Below are 16,421 nucleotides of genomic sequence, written 5' to 3'. Positions count from 1 at the left end.
AAGCCATTCGGGACTTGGGGACAAGACCTGCCCTGGTTCGTGGATTAGGGAAGATCGTAGGTGCCAGGGTATGGTGCGTGCCCTCCGGAGGGTCTTCGCACAGCCACACCACTCAGCTGCAGCCACGCTGAGTGGCACTGATGTGGCTGCATCGCTCAGCAAAGAGGACCACAGAGCCCAGCATGTGTGACTCTGGGTCCTGGCAGTACTTGGGAACCAGCCTCACCAGCACTCAACACCCAGGCCTGAACAGACACCCCGGACTGATTGGGCATCCTTAACATGCCACTTCCTCGAATATCTGCATAGCCAGTGGAGCAGTTTAAAAACAGCCACTGCTCCTGTCAGTGGCAAGCGTAGCACGGGCGCGGTGGTAGAAGTGGGTGGAAGCAACGAGGGCCTGCACTGTCTTCAGAGAATTGAAAACCAATAGTAACACCAACGAATCGCCAGTCTACTCTCTTTTTCCTCTTAAAAAAATTTTTAACCTTATGTTTTAGAGCAGTTTTAGGTTTACTGCAAAACTGAGCAGAGAGCACAGAGAGCTCTAGGAGTCTACTTTTTATTACCACGTCACTGGTAAAACTCCTACTGGGAGAAGCCCCCCACTCCAGCAGCCCCCACCCCGATGCCACTGGTTGCCATGCTGTTAATATGCATATTATTACCATCATTATTAAATAATTGTTACTCTAATGCTATTGCCCTATTATTTCAGTAATTAAGGTCATGATCATTTCAATTACTGTTATTACAGCACTTGCTATTTATTGCCCACTTACTATGTGCCAGGGGTTGTACATACATTATCTCTTTGAATCGTTGGAAGGCTAGCACAAGACCAGAAATCTTTCCAAACCTTAGCAAATGAACATGATAAGGTTGGCCTGCATCCACAAGACATCCATGTGTTAGTCCCCGGGACTCAGCATCCCATCCTTGGCTGCAAGTTGAGCAGACGAGAATTCTGCCGAGAGAGGCAAAAGCCTGGCCCCTCCTTCACTCTCCTGTCTTGCAGAATCTCACAGCAATTACATCACGCAGAGCTGGCTACTCCTGGCAGCTGTGAGTCAGCAAAGCATCCATTTGGCAGCTGTGAGCTCCACAGTATATGTGGTACCCCCGGAAAAGTTGCTCTTGTCTTGCCTTGCTCATTCTCATTAATAGCCCCCAGGAAGCCAGAGAACAGGGAGCTCTAGATTGGCCCGGCTCCAGCATGACCGAGGGCTGTGATGGAACCAACATGCCTTCGTACCGCACCCATCACCGGAGCGGATTTCAACTCTTCCGCCAGCTTGTGGGATCCTCAGGTGGAGGGAGTCTCAAACAAAGTCACAGAGGATGGATGGGTCAGTGGGCGGTGCTCCGGGTGGTGAAGCAGGACCCCCGGTTCTGAGTAGTGCAGTTGGGACTTTTAAGGACCCCAACAAGTGACGGGCCTCAGCATCCTCATTTGTCAAAGGTGCCAGTGCTTTTCAGGGGAACCTGAATTACAGAGAATCACCCGAATGTAAGTAGAAGTAGCCTTATTGTTGTAGCAGATGCCTAATAAATACTGGGTTGGCCGAAAAGTTCATTTTTTTCCTGTAAGATTGCTCTGTTAAGCGCTTAGTTGTCTTTAACGTCATTGGAAACAATTTGGTTAGATTGTATTGTGACAGCTGTCATATCAAAGTGCATTTAAAACAAAACATCAAAATTGGTGAACTTTTGTGCAGCCATTTTAACATTGAAGATAGAAGAAAATATGCAACATTTTCAACATATTATGCCTTATTATTTCAAGGAAGGTAAAAACACAACTGCACATAAAAAAAGATTTGTGTGATGTATGGAGAAGGTGCTGTGACTGATCCCAAGTGTTAAAAGTGGCTTGTGAAGTTTTGTGCTGGAGATTTCTCACTGGACGATGCCCCACCGTCAAGTCAGGTGGACCAGCTAAAGTTGATAGTGATCAGACTGAGTGAACATTAATTGTTCTCAATTAACATTATACCATGTGAGAGAGGGCCAACATACACAAAATATCCAAATCAGTAAAGCCATTTGTGAAAATGAAAAATGTGTCTTTCATTTTATGGAAAAAACCATATGGACTTTTTGGCCATCCCAATATTTCTTGTTTGCAAAACAGGACATGTCGATAGCCCCTAAACCACAGCTTCTGACCCTGCCCACTAGCACATTCAATCCTCTACCCTAGTCTCAGCCAGAGAGGATGGTAAATGGAGAAGTTGGACAGTGTTTGTATCAAACAGAACGGCTGTCTTCCATTCCCCCCTCCTCTCTCCACCCTCCCGCCTCCCCAAAGGATCACATGGTCTCTTCTCTCCCTCTGAATTTAAAGTATCTGTGCTTAGCTCTGCCATCTACATTTCAAGTGCCTGTTTTCCTCTCTGTCTCTTCACAAGTCAGGAAACCCCACAAGGGCAGAGGCCATCAATGTCTTATTGGTCCCTCCATCCCAGAACCCAGGGCAGTAGTGTCTGGCAAATACTAGGTGCCCTCTATTGTTGCAGATGTCCAATAAACATTTGTGGTGTTCATAAAACATTTATCTAACAGAAAATCACAAAGGAAATAATAGCAAAAGGATGCTAGGGCAGGAGGGAAGCCTGTGCGGCTCACAGCCAGGCCACCAGGAGCTGGAGGACCGGAAAGTGTCAGAGGAGGAAACGCCCTGGTGACTCGGGCAGCGTCCCCTGCCCAGCCACGAAGAGGTTGCACTGGAGAATCATCAGGGATGTTACAGATGCCTCTACCCCCTCTCACAGACACCATGTAGGATTGTTTCGGGACATGCTGATTCTGAGGGAGCCGACAACTAAGATGTCCAGGACGCACGCAGGTGATCACAATGAGTCTGTAGTCCAGGGGAGCCCCAGGCTAGAGGAGCACATTGAATGGAAATTGCCTGACACATCATTTCATTGAAAAGAGGAAAATCACAAAGGAGCCAACGGAGCAGGTACAACAGAAACCACTTTCTCCAACACTGAGCTCCTGTCTGGCTTTTGCTCTCCTCCCTTCTCAAAGGAAACCAGCATTCCCACTGCTCTGGGGGAAGGAACACGGGAAACAGATGTCCTACATGTGTTTCAAGTGGAATTTCCCAGAGTGACGGTGGAAGGAGTTGCTTACAAGCCGCGCCTTGCTGGTTTCACACGGGCGCGCGGCTGCCCGGGTGACAGACTGGGCGGAGCCCAGCGGGCCTCTCTGGCGGGAAGCCAGGGCCCAGCAGGCAGCCGGGCTCTCCCCCATACTCCCCCGAATGCCCAGACCGCACCCGCAGGGCCTGCGCCTTCTCCCCCAGACCGACTTTCTCACTGACAAGGAGAGGCTCTTCTCATCAGGGAGCCAGAGTTCGTGTTCCTGCATCAGGTGTTCAAACTTTGTCATTAAAACCTGTGTTCGTTAAGGTGTTCTAGGTGATAAAAGCCTAACGGTATTTGAAGTGTCTGCTGTCACATGTAGTACCTATGACCTCATAAACTTTGGGAAAACATGTGAGATTAAAACAAAATACATGGCTAAAAATGAAAGTTCTCTGCACCACAGGGTTTCCGACTTCTGTACAGTCGCCCCTACTTGTTTGAACATGTATATCCAGATCCAGAATTGCACGACATATCCTCCTGAATAAAATCATTAAGTTAAAATCTCAGTGCTCCACAACCATCGGCTTTTAAAGCATCCCAAGCATTATAAGGACAACTATGCGAGAGAAAGAAGTTTTTTCTAGAGAAAATAAATTAGGACCTTCTGGTCAAGGAAAACTGAAAATTTAGATAAACTCTTTCATTAAGGACAGCTAGGAATGGTGAGAAAAATATGTTCAAAAATATCAGAAAACTAAAGAAAATAGTAAATACTTGCTGGACCACAATGTAGGGAAGAGTGACATGCAAGGAGGTGAACTCCCCATCTGGACGCCTTTGCCCTGGGGCTTCCGCTTATTCTGGAAGGGGCGCTTGACAGGTTGGACAGCTCCCACTTTAACATCACAGGGCTGGGGGAGAGGGATTGAAGTTTAAGGGCGAACAAGAGCAAAAGGCCCTTGGAAGTCCTCTGGCTCTGGGGTGGGGTCCCCAAGAAAAGCCCTTTGGGGGTTGGAGCTCAGCTTGGAATCGTCACAGTCTCAGAATTGAGTATCTCTACACACCTGACATAAGAAAAGGAAATTCTTTTTTGGAGTTTGGAAGATACCTTTCTTACCCTCAAATTATTCTTCTCATGGGTGGTCAGCACATCAATAAGAACAACCAAGAGAAAGAAGAAAAGACAACTCCAAAAAGCAGCAACAAGTAAAAAGGTGGAAAAAACAGCACTGTGAAACGCTGACTCCAAGGAGAAGCTGGTGGTAAAAAGTGGGCTTGCGTGTTTGCTCTTCACTCGTGCCTCGACAAAGCTGAGAAAGGTGGGCTTTAAAATTAAAAACATAGGAGATAGGGATTTTTTTCTTTTTTAATATATGTTATTGATTATGCTACTGCAGTTGTCCCATCCCCCCCTTTATTCCCCTCTGTCCTGCACACCCCCTCCCACCCACATTCCCCCCTTCAGTTCTTGTCCATGGGTCGTACATAGAAGTTCTCTGGCTTCCACATTTCCCACACTATTCTTACCCTCCCCTTGTCTATTGTGTACCTACCATCTATGCAGCTGAAAAGACGTAGGGATATTTTAAATGACCAAAAATTCCAGAAGAACAATTGTTCAAAAGTTCTATGTATAACCTCAAAATATAGAAAGCAAAATGTCTTGAGTATGGCAAAATAGACAAATCTCATTTTACAGGGAGTGGCAACGTACCTCTTAGTAACTGATACACAACAAATGCAGTGAAGATGTAGACAATTCAAACATCATTCTCACCAAATTCGACCTTATGGACACAGGTGGAGCCTTATATTCAAAATAACCACAGAATATTTACTCTTGTTCCCAAGCATATCTAGAATGTGTACAAAAGTGAGCGTTTGTTAAGATTTTCACATTAAAAAGTGTGGTGGTTTTCCACTTCTTCTGACCAAACTCCAACTGCTTTACGGACACACTGTCTCCGGCCTACCACCCCCGCTGCCGGCATCAAGTATTTCCCTGCCGGTCGGACACCCTCCAGGCTTCTCCGTGTGGACAGCAGCCTCCCACCTCATCACAAGGGGAAGTACACTTTCCACGTAAGCTTTTCTAACCCAATTCAAGATTCAAAGGAAATCTTTATTTCTCCTACAATATTTCCCCTCCTCTTATCTTCTCTCCAACAAAAACAACAGAATTCACTGGCCACGAAGTCTTGGCGTGAAAGACCAAGTTACTTTATCTTTTCCTGTCAGTCCGAACTTCAGTGGGTCTCACTGAAACTGTCCTTTGCAAAGGCCCCAGCAGTAAATGTCTTCGGCACACACACCTGCAGCTGCGGTGATCACAACGCAGCTGGGGGCGGGACCCGCAGCCAAGCACCGGGTCTGCTCCCTGAGGCTCTGAGAGCATTTCCCAGGACCCCCTGTGTGCTTCTGCATTAGGGTTGGCAGGCAGAGAAACAAACTTTTTTACATTTAGGGAATTTCACATTTTAATTTTAATTTATTCTTCCCCAGACTTACTGAGAAATAATTGACTTGTATATAATAAACTTGCATAAATTTCAAGTGTGCGGCGTGATGGTTTGATTTACATGTATTATGCAATGATTACCACACTAGGTTCAGCTAACATGCCCCTTCTCACACAAGAGAAGTTTGAAAGAGATTTGGGTGTCGGAGGTGAAATGATGGCTACTATGCTTTGAAGGTCAGCTCTGCTGCAGCGCACACTGAGGCCGGTCCTCTGGTCAACCCCACTGCACGGGGCAGCGACCGGGCCCTCGGTCCCCCCAGCTCCCCGCAGCTCCCGCTCGGATCTCCTCCTTCAGCTTCTCCATGTCCAGGGCAGCCTCTCCATGTTCTGAGGCAGCTTCTTCGTGTCCTGGCAAAGACACATGGGCAGGGCCATGGCAAAGGGTGCCAGCTGCTTCTACAAGTCACCTACACTGTGGACACAGAGGTGGCGAGGGAAGCATGCCGCTCCGCTTGGTCCCCGTGGGCCCGTTTTGCCTCCGTGGGTTCTGGTTTTCGTTTCCAGGCTCCAGTTGGTCTCTGCTCTGCCTGCCTCAGATCTGGCTTTGTCCCCGACTGCCAGGCCCGCCGACCAGCCACCAGACAGATATGCAGAGACGACAGTTCCCAGCCCCCTCCCGTATCTCCAACAGTTTCACGCAGCGCGCTCCCTACAACAACCCATTCCTCTACGTCACACACAACCCTGACTTCCTAATCAAGCCCGAATCGGTACAAAAGACCCTCCATTCTGGTTCGTTCAATTCTTTGGGGGGCAAAATCCCCTATAAGCGTAGGCCCAGGTGGTGGTGGCAGCTGAGGCCTCAGCTGGGGTGGCCTGAAGGTCCCACACTCAGCTGGGCACTGACAGCCAGATCAGTGGCCGTCCAGTTCACAGTTGCTCACAGCTGCCCCATGCTACTTCCAGGACTGCCATCTGAGGATGCAAATAGGACCGTGGCCCTGACCTTGAGGATTTCAGAATGACAGCTATGGATTTGATGGGAACTACATCAGATTTACACAAAAACACTAAGCAATCAAAGAAAGGGACAGATTTCAATTGGGGATGAGTGAGGGGCTGGGCCAGATGTCAGACAGAGGTGGCCTGGTGTTGGGAAGAAGTGGGCTGCATGGCCCTGCCTCCCATGAACATAGATTCCTAACTGTGATTGCCAAAGGCAGCCTTGTTAAAGGATGGGACCAGATTGTTCTTTGCTATATGACCTTTCACCTACATTTCTTCCCCTGAGATGCACTGGAAAGCACCTGAACCCCTTCAGGTCCCAGGGTAGCCAAACATATTCAAGGTATGACTCACCAACAGTCCCCAATAGTCCCTCAAAAAGGAATGAGTATCTTTGGCCAATGCAAGTTGCTTATCAGACAACTCATCTGCCTGGGGCGAGTTTTACTGTGTTCAGAGGGCAGAGAATATGGTCATCAGATATATACCAAGATGGGACTGTCCATCCCTGTCCCCATCTATTCCCCCCACCCCCTTTCCCAGCACATCAAATGAGAGACAGCTCCAGTGAGCAAGGGGAGGATTTGTCTCCTGTGCCTGCAGAGCCTGCTGGGAGGGATGGCACCGCCTCTGCGGGACCCACCCAGGCCCTCCCCAGACGGAGCCAGGAATGAGACTGGGCCACTGACCTTGAGAGGCAGGGCCTGCAGGGAAACGCAGAGGGGCAGAAAAAGGAGAGCGCCAGCGGGGCAGGCTGGTGGGGCGGGGGCGGCGGGGGGCCCCCCCACTCCCCCTCCTCACAGGGAAAGTGACAAATGCTTTGCTCCCCCTGTCGGCTTCCAGAAGCCTCGAGGTTTCTCCTCAGTATTAGATTATGTCTGTGGCCTTTCTAGACAACGGCCTTTGGTAACAAAAGGCTTATCATTATAAAAAGCACTAACAACTCTCAATTCAAGAGAACTTTGATTCCAAACATTTATTTGTAAAGTTGGTTGTCAGAAGCTCAAAGTGTTTTCCCATCAAGACAGAGGCTGCTGTGGGTCCCCAAATCCTGCTTTAGCTGCCCCTGGGCTCACAGTTTGTGCCCCGTTTCCCCCGTCACCCTGAAGTCAGCGGGACCTCGTAGCTGAGTCCTGCGCCACGGAATTCGGGCTGAGGTGATGCGCACCACTCCAGGCCTGGCCTTCGGAACCTCCCATACAACCTCCCCTGTTCTTTCCTTCCCCATTTCTCAGCTGAAAGGAGAAGACAACGAGGTCCCAGCAAAGGGGAGTCCCTGGTGGGGTGGGGGGGACCGCAGCCCACCACCCACCATCCCACATCGGATTAAGATGGACGTGGCTGAGAAATACTTCGCTGAGCCACTGAAGTTTCTGTGTTGATTTATTATAAGACTACATATTTTACTTTATACACCCATGGAGAGAGAGAGAAATGACGTTGGGACGAGGAGGGCCTAGGCCAGCTCAGAGGAACCCATTTTCAGGCAGCATGGATGAGCCGTCACGCCGAAGGTANAAAGGGGAGTCCCTGGTGGGGTGGGGGGGACCGCAGCCCACCACCCACCATCCCACATCGGATTAAGATGGACGTGGCTGAGAAATACTTCGCTGAGCCACTGAAGTTTCTGTGTTGATTTATTATAAGACTACATATTTTACTTTATACACCCATGGAGAGAGAGAGAAATGACGTTGGGACGAGGAGGGCCTAGGCCAGCTCAAAGGAACCCATTTTCAGGCAGCATGGATGAGCCGTCACGCCGAAGGCACCGGGCCACATTTGGGTACAAGGGGCAAGTAGCTCAGGTACAATGTTTTATTTTTGTTTGCACGTTTTACTTACTGATTCGAGAGGGGGGGGAATGTTTATTTTTTTGTTCTACATATTTTATGCACTCATTGGATGCTTCTTGAATATGCCCTGTCTGGAGATTGAACCCGCAACCTTAGCATATCAGGACAACTCTCTAGCCAAATGAGCTACCCAGCCAGGGCCCGGGTGTGACTTTTTCAAAAACCACTTATCTCTGGTCTCATAGCTGCTACCCCACCCCACCCCGGTCCTCCCCCTGACTGGCTGTCTCTCTTCAAGGTCCCAGTTTCTCAGACCCAAGCGGCAGTACCACGTCCCACACACACTTTCCAAGAGTGTGAGCTCCCAAGTCTCCCCAGTCGAACACGACGGGTTTGCCAGGCAGGAGGGAACAACAGCTCTGAGCTCTTCTTGTTTTTTAGTTTCTTTCTTTTAGCCACATCTGAGCTGAAGCTTAATATTATTAAGAGAGGGCAGGCTAACAGCCCCCAAATTTCAGTGCCTTAACAACACACACAGCTGTGCTTCACACTCCTCAGTCCAATATGAGTCAAGGGTGGGGGTGGGCAGGGCTCTGCAGAGACCCAGTCACCGCTATCGAGTGTCCCCACTGACTCCCGGGGCCCTGGGGTCCTATGCTGGATTCTTCTCACCCGGTTGGCAGGGGAGGGAGGAGCGCAGGGAGCGGTAGGCTGCTCGTTTTACAGGCCAGGTGTGAACGGGGTGGACGCCACTCCTGGGCACACGGTTCATTGACCACAAGATGCCACCTGCCTGCTAAGGACGCTGGGGGATGTGGTCTTCCTCTGCTAGGTGGGAAGTGGGAGGGGTTTGGTGGACACCCAGCATTGTCTCTGCCACTCACACATTCTCAAAGTCTCTCCTCTTTACCACAGGGATCTTTAAGGTGTGTGCCGTGCCTGTGTGTGCTTTTGTACAGATCAGGGCGAACTACAGCCGTGGCCAAATCCAGCTCTCTGCCCGCTTGTGTGAGTTAACTTCTGTTGGAACACAGCCACACCCTGCCACACTGGCTGGCTGGTGTCACAACCACATCAGAGCCCATTGTTGCAACAGAGTCTGCATGGTGCAGAAGCCTGTCATCCTTACTGTGGCCCTTCACAGACAATGCGTGCTAGCCCTGGCGTGGATGAAGAATCGCTAACCAAGTGTGCCAAGTGGAAACTACTGTAACCCTAACGCCCTTGGTCATCAAATCAGTGGGCACCTAGTGGTGCAGCCCCCGCTATTTGCCAAGCACAACACTAGGTACAAGGTTATGGCTGTGAAAAAGCTTTCTTCGTGCTCAAGTGGTCAGTCCTTACAGGGGTGATGGGAAAAGGCACGGAACGTGTAGAAAGACAACACCCTAAAGAACAAATGCCACGTGATTTCACTCTCATGGAATCTAATGAACCAACTGAACTAACAAGGAAAATGGAGACAGACTCCTAGATGGAGAGCGGGGCGGCAGCTCGGGGAGGGGAGGTCGGGGGTGGCGGGGTTGAGTAAAATGAAAGAAGGACTCCAGGACGTGGACAACAGTGTGGGGATTGCTGGGGGTGGGGGTCCAAGGGGACTAACTTAGGTCATGGGGAAAAACACAATCAAGATTAAATAAAAAAATAAGAACTTACAATACAGTATCAGACTTGAAAAAACATAATCAATTAGTATGAAAAGCAAGAGAATTCTACCCAAGTAAGTTCCCCCAACTCTTCAGAATTTTTGAAGGGCAATGCCCAGACCTGGCCTGGAATGTGGAGCTAGCTGCCCTGTGACTGGAAGCAGACAGTAAAATTAAATTAAACACCACCCAGTGGAGAAAGATGGGATTGTTTCTGATTCAGACTCCTTTTCACCAAATTTTGAGAATGTTTCCATTTCTTTTTCTCCTTCATCACTCCCTTAAGCAGCCCATGTTATTATGTCCTTGTTTCCTAAGGTATATTATTACTGTTTTTATAGTCTATGCTATGTTACCAGTTGGGGACCAAGGCCAGGCATTTTCAGGCACCCTGAAATCCATGCCCCCGGGCTGGCCCTGGAGTGGGTGAAAGGTCTCCTGTGCTTCCCACGGCACTCAAGTGCTTGTAAATGAGGGTTGCAGATTAAGACAACTACAGTGGCTTTTTCCTGACATTCAAGAAAAGCCACTGTAATAGGGGAATATTCTTTAAGGCAACTTCAAAAAACCCTCCCATCTACTCCTATAAAACAAGTTTTCTATTCAAACCCCACAAAATGAAGAAAATGCAAGATTCAAGAGTTAGTTCAGTGACACCAGCCAGACAGGCACATCTGAGGCTGAGCTGAAGGACAACTGTTAAGAAATAAAGTCCTTCTTTCCTGGCTGGTGTAGCTCAGGGGATTGAGCACGGGCTGCAAACCAAAGGGTTGCCAGTTCGATTCCTGGTCAGGGCACATGCCTGGGTTGCAGGCCGGGTCCCCAGTGGGGGACACATGAGAGGCAACCATACATTGATGTTTCTCTCTCTTTTTCTCCCTCCCTTCCCCTCTCTCTAAAAATAAATAAGTAAAATCTTAAAAAAAAAGAAATAAAGTTCTTCCCACGGCCCCCAGCCCGAGGCCTATCTGGATTTCTCTGGTTAGAGGTTGTGTAGGGCACAGCCACAATGCTGGAAACTCCTCCTGTGCCTCAGGGTCCTTCGGAGAGCCTCTCCTCCCTACCCAAACACCAAGGCTAGAAACAGCAGAGAGCAGGGGAAGTCAGTGGGACTGGGTGGCCCAGACAGACTGTAAACTGGGGCTGGGCAGAGGGACATTCTGTATCCCAGGGCTCCTTGCCTCCTCAGGACATGCGTCCAGGGGGGAAGCAGCATTCTGGGACTTTGGAGTTCCGGCTCCCAGCTGGTCAGACTAAATGACTTGCCCTCTCTGTCGCCACCCAGGATTCTTCATGCTCATCGCTCTTGAGTCTTGATTTCCAGACTAGGCTACATCGAGGCGAGACAAGGCGTTCTTCCTCTCTCTCAGCGTTCCAGTTCGTGGGGACTGTGGTCAGCCTGGCACACATAGAGGGCTCAGCACGGTGCCGGGCACCCAGTAAAGTCTCCACAGAGGGCAGCCCTCACCCACTTCCCTGTGCCTTCCCAAAGGCCTGCTGTTTGCATATAGCCTCAAAATAAGTTGGTCCTCATTATTCACAGGTTCCATGTTTGCAAATTCACCTCCTGGTTAAAATCTGTAACCCTCCTTCACAAGCAAGCACAGAGCAGCAAAAAATGGGAGTTGCCTGATGCTCACCCTCCGTGCCAAGGCGGGACACAGTGAGGTTCTGCCTTCCCGTTTCAGCTCTCGTATTATAAAAACATGTCCTTTTCACCATCTATTTAGTGCCCCGATTTGGCATTTTTCTGCTTTCTCCTGATTTGTTGTTTAAAATGCACCCCCCCCCCCAACCAGTGCAGTGCTGAAGTGCTGTCTGTGACCCTCAGAACAAGAAGGCTGGGTCGGGCCTCACGGGGAGAGCACATGTGTTACAGACACTCCCTTCAGGAATTGGGGACCTCAGAATATAATTGCAGCTCATTCACCAACAAGGAGCTTTGAATAAATCTGTTGGACCCTTGGGCCTCGGTTTCCTCATTGACAAAATGAGGTAGGGTAGTGGGGTGATCTTTTCTGCATCAGCAATCTGTAGAGCTAAAGAACATATTCTTTCGCTGTCAGACTTCATAAACATTTAGTCTTGTGGGCATCCTTCTGCATAAAAGAGGACACACCCACCATTATCACTCTTTGGGGACACCCAAAGCAATCATCATAATTCCCGAGGGAGGAAGAGTAAGTCACACTTCCTTGCGGATATGAGAGCTGGCCCCCAGTAAAGTGCGGGGAACACACAGCACAGCACCACAACGACACAGGGCTGCTGTGACCCAGGGTCAGAGTTCATCTGGGTTGCCCCTAAGGACCCTTAGCATGACCAACACATCACCCATCTCTCTCCTCTGTCCTTTCTAACCTCAATATAACCGGAAGTCAGCATCCTGGGCAGTTACCTGCTCCCCACAAAGATGATATCACCCCAACTCTCTTCCCCTTCTCACAATCCACAGTAACCCTGAGGGCCCTGGACCCCAGGTTACCCCATCCCAGACGGAACATGCCGATCAACATGCCACTACGACGGCACTCAGCCACTCTCCCACGCAATGGCACGAGGCTCTTCGTGGTGCCTGGGCAAGCACACTCGTTGAAATTCGTGCAAAGTGAGTACCTCCTCAAGCATTCCAAAACTGTACAAACATGTAACCAAGTTTCATATTCCCTGTCAAGAAAACCTGACCAAGCGACCACCAGCTAGGCACATCTAGGTGGCAGGTAGGTATTTGAGTAGAGAACTGGGCATGGATCTTGAAGTCCCCAGAGTCCAATAGAGAGGATTGCAGGCCTACTACTCGGTAGTGGCTCTGGGTCCCAGGGGAAGTGGGCAATACAACCCATGGAGCCTGACATAAGAGAGTGACTGTCCAGTAAAGACAAAGACCCGCACACATCTGACCGCAATGCTGTTTGACCCAGAATCCCTCAGAGATCTCCCGGTCCTGTCAGCAGATACGGGCTTGACATCTTGTCAGCTGTCTCCAATAACGCCTCATTGTCACCAAAGTCACCGACTCACTGGACAAGTCAAGCATCTGGATTTCCCCTTAAGCAGCAACAGAGAGTATCTGCTCTCCAGACCCTGGCAGAGACTTCACCAGCAGTCACTCTGCTGTCTGACTCTTACCAACAGTTGAAACACATGGCCCTGGCTGGTGTAGCTCAGTGGATTGAGTGCAGGCCTGTGAACCAGCGGATCACGGTTCGATTCCCAGTCAGGGCACATGCCTGGGTTGCAGGCCAGTTCCCAGCAGGGGACTCGTGAGAGGCAACCATACATTGATATTTCTCCCCTTCTCTCCTTCCCTTCCTCTCTAAAGATAAATAAATAAAATCTAAAAAAAATGTTGAAACAAATGACATGCAAAGATGTTTTGTCTGAAGTACGCATAGTCCAGCTAGGCTTGCGTCAGGATTTCCCAGAGTGCTATGCTATAGAGAACACGACTGTGCAAAGTGTTGTAAGTGTGCTGAAAAAAAGTTCTCTGTCCAGGACAAGGTCTGAAACAGCCTCCCAACATCTCCCAAGCTTTCTTTAAACTGCAAGGTTTCCCAGTTGTGTGTGTGAGTGTGGTTCCAATCATTGTGGGAACTATCTCGTGGATCTTGGAGGGTCTGTTCATTCAGGTGTCCTGCTGTGCTGCGGCTAAATGTTGGCCAGCCCCCCTTCGCTGAGACTGGGTACCCCAAGCAGAGTTGTGAGAGACTAATGGGACAGGAGAAAGCAACCGATGAAATTCTTTCATTCTGAGGGCAATGAGGTGAAGGTTTTTCTTGTAGCGAGACCCCAGGAATTTCCGGGGTCCTGTCCATTCTGAGGCTGTTTCTTCAGCCTTGTCCTTGAGTTGTGCTGTCCAGGCATGGCCTCCACCATGGCCTTCCCATAAACTGTTTTCCCCATGTGTCACCCAGCATCTTGCTGTTGGTTACAATGAAAACAAACCAACCAACAAAACCCACAGAAACTGTGACTCCTCACCCCAGCCGAACAAACGCAAACAGCCAGGGTCTGCAATAAACATTTTCCTGCTGTCGAGACACAGCTGTTAACATCTTCCTGCAGTCATGTTATGTTACATGTAGTTTGGAAAATTCCGTCGTCGCTGCATGAGGCTTTATTTCTGGATCCATCCAAAGACTGTGACTTTAGCCGTATAATCTGAAATAACTTCCTATTGCTGCACAACAAATTGCCCCACAACAAATTGCCCCAAACTTAGCAGCTTAAAACGATGTCCTTTTGTTATCTGACAGTTTGTATGGGCTGGAAGGCCAAGCACAGTGCAACCGAGTTGTCTGTTCAGGTCTCCTAAGGCTGAAATTGAGGTGTTCGCTGGGCTGTGTCGTCACCTGGAGCTCAGGATCCTGCCCAAGCTCGTTCAGTTCTGCCAACAATGCGGTCAGAGTACCGAGGTCCTAGTTTCCTTGTTGACTGTCACCAAAGGGCATTCTCAGCCCCTAGCGGCTGCCCTTAGGTCTTGGGCATGTGGTGGTCCTCTCAGTATACGTGACAGCTACGTCTTCAAGACGCACAGGAGACTCTCCCTGCCTCTAGGTCTGCCTGTCATGGGCTGATCAAGTCAGGCCACCCAGGATACTTAAAGTCAACTGATCAGGGACTTTAACTACATCCAGAAAGCCCCTTCACCTTTGCTCATCACATTGATCTGGTTACGGGAGCCGCATCCCTCCAGATCCTGGCCACACTCAAGGAGAGAGATTATGAGGGGCATGTTCATGGGGGGAGTGAATCTTGGATGGGGGGCATCTTAGAACTCTGCCTACCACATGGTCTTACTCCTGGTCCTGAGGAGTGTAACTACCTTTTACTTTCCCCTGGCTTATAATAAAGGAGCACCTACAGTGCCTTATGTAGGGCCGTTGTTGGCGTTACTGTCTTATATCAGTTTGCCGTTGCTCTATGATGCCTCACATAAGAAATATATATTTTTGAAGTAGGAACCAAGAACAATTATGCCTACTTGAGGGAGTAGTAGGTTTTTGCCTTCTGGGTCATAAGAGTTATATAAGTGAACTTGATTATTTTTTTCTCTTTAGCTAGTGGGAAGCTCAGAAACAAATAGGTGGCTGGGTCCAAGTAACTCAGGAAAAGTTTATGAGTGCCAGTGTCCTGTAATTTCCATGTCCTACTTCCCCCAGCTTCACTCTTTATCTTAATTCAAATTTTTTCTAGCATTGAGTTTTTTTTAAGATGGACATTTTTACAAGTAGCTTCTAAAAAGTAAGGCACAAATACCAAAAAAAAACCCCTAATATAATAGCTAGTATAAACTGAGCCATTATTATTTGACCACCTCGCATAAATGTTACCTCATTTGATCATTTACAAAACCCCTGTAAATTAGATGCTTTGAATAGCCTTACTTAATAGATGCGNCCTACCACATGGTCTTACTCCTGGTCCTGAGGAGTGTAACTACCTTTTACTTTCCCCTGGCTTATCATAAAGGAGCACCTACAGTGCCTTATGTAGGGCCGTTGTTGGCGTTACTGTCTTATATCAGTTTGCCTTTGCTCTATGATGCCTCACATAAGAAATATATATTTTTGAAGTAGGAACCAAGAACAATTATGCCTACTTGAGGGAGTAGTAGGTTTTTGCCTTCTGGGTCATAAGAGTTATATAAGTGAACTTGATTATTTTTTTCTCTTTAGCTAGTGGGAAGCTCAGAAACAAATAGGTGGCTGGGTCCAAGTAACTCAGGAAAACTTTATGAGTGCCAGTGTCCTGTAATTTCCATGTCCTACTTCCCCCAGCTTCACTCTTTATATTAATTCAAATTTTTTCTAGCATTGAGTTTTTTTTAAGATGGACATTTTTACAAGTAGCTTCTAAAAAGTAAGGCACAAATACCAAAAAAAAAACCCTAATAAAATAGCTAGTATAAACTGAGCCATTATTATGTGACCACCTCGCATAAATGTTACCTCATTTGATCATTTACAAAACCCCTGTAAATTAGATGCTTTGAATACCCTTACTTAGTAGATGGGGAAACTGAGGCTCGGAGAGGAGAAGAGGTAGCAGAGGTGGCGTAGCCATGCAAGCCCAGGCGTGCCGGAGGCCCCGGGCCCTGCAGGTAACCATCATGCCCGGCTGATGCTAAAACATTTACATTTTAAAGGGAGGAAGGACTTGGGACAGTGGTTGCCTGTGAAACCCTCCACACCAGATATCGTCATACATGACGGCCAGAAGGATTATCGCACACCCTGCCTGCCAACCGCTCCTCGACGACCTAAATGAAGTTCTTTGGAATACGGGATTCAATACCGAGGCTCTCCTCGAAGGAAAAAAGGAAAGGGGGGTTGGGCGGTAAAAGCAGGGCTTGGGAACAAGTAAGCTGTGTCCTCGGTGAACTGCGAACCAGTCCGAGAGAACATCTACAGCA

General features: G+C 48.7%; 1 protein-coding gene across 1 annotated transcript in view; it reads right to left on the bottom strand.

Moving 5' to 3' along the window:
* GNA14 (G protein subunit alpha 14) overlaps positions 1-16,421 on the bottom strand; it is a 162,573-nt gene that overhangs the window by 9,102 nt on the left and 137,050 nt on the right. The gene's annotated exons all lie outside the window — the stretch shown is intronic.

This window comes from Sturnira hondurensis, unplaced genomic scaffold (assembly GCF_014824575.4).
Source record: "Sturnira hondurensis isolate 20B ecotype Veracruz unplaced genomic scaffold, ASM1482457v3 Scaffold0020642, whole genome shotgun sequence".
Taxonomy (NCBI): domain Eukaryota; kingdom Metazoa; phylum Chordata; class Mammalia; order Chiroptera; family Phyllostomidae; genus Sturnira; species Sturnira hondurensis.
This window is presented reverse-complemented; position numbering and strand designations above follow the sequence as displayed.